The sequence below is a fragment of the Brassica oleracea genome, unplaced genomic scaffold, assembly GCF_000695525.1.
Source record: "Brassica oleracea var. oleracea cultivar TO1000 unplaced genomic scaffold, BOL UnpScaffold01232, whole genome shotgun sequence".
In the NCBI taxonomy this organism is placed as follows: domain Eukaryota; kingdom Viridiplantae; phylum Streptophyta; class Magnoliopsida; order Brassicales; family Brassicaceae; genus Brassica; species Brassica oleracea.
Genome location: NW_013617782.1, coordinates 14,337 through 14,960, shown reverse-complemented (window position 1 = coordinate 14,960; position 624 = coordinate 14,337).

Below are 624 nucleotides of genomic sequence, written 5' to 3'. Positions count from 1 at the left end.
GGGACTGATCATTCAGAATCTTTGTTGGTGTTCTGTTGATTAGGCACACTTGTATAGCACATCATCGATCTCGCCACCTCCATGAGATGTCTATTCTTCCTTTCAGCCACTCCATTCTGCTGGGGTGTATAAGGACAGCTCGTCTGATAAAGGATTCCATGGCTAGCTACATGTTCTTTGAATGCATGACTTGTATACTCGCCACCATTATCAGATCTAAAAATCTTAGTCTTGGCATTATAGTGGTTAGTCACATAGTTTTGAAAGTTTTTAAATGCATCAAGAACTCTATCCTTTGTTTTAATGAGTGTTAACCAGGTGTATTTAGATTTTTCATCAATGAATGTGACATAATACTTGTAATTATCCCTAGATAAACAAGGAGCAGTCCAAACATCAGAGTGGATTAAGTCAAAACAATTATCATAAACTGTAACTGATCTTTGAAACACACTCTTACAATGTTTTCCCAAAATACAAGCTTCGCAATCATTATTTTTAAACATGACACCTGGTAACATTATGCTTAAGGCCCTAACATGTGGATGTCCTAGTCTAGCATGCCACAAAGCATCCTTACTTAAAGAAACAGAGCTAAACGAAAAACAAGAACTAGAAATAGGA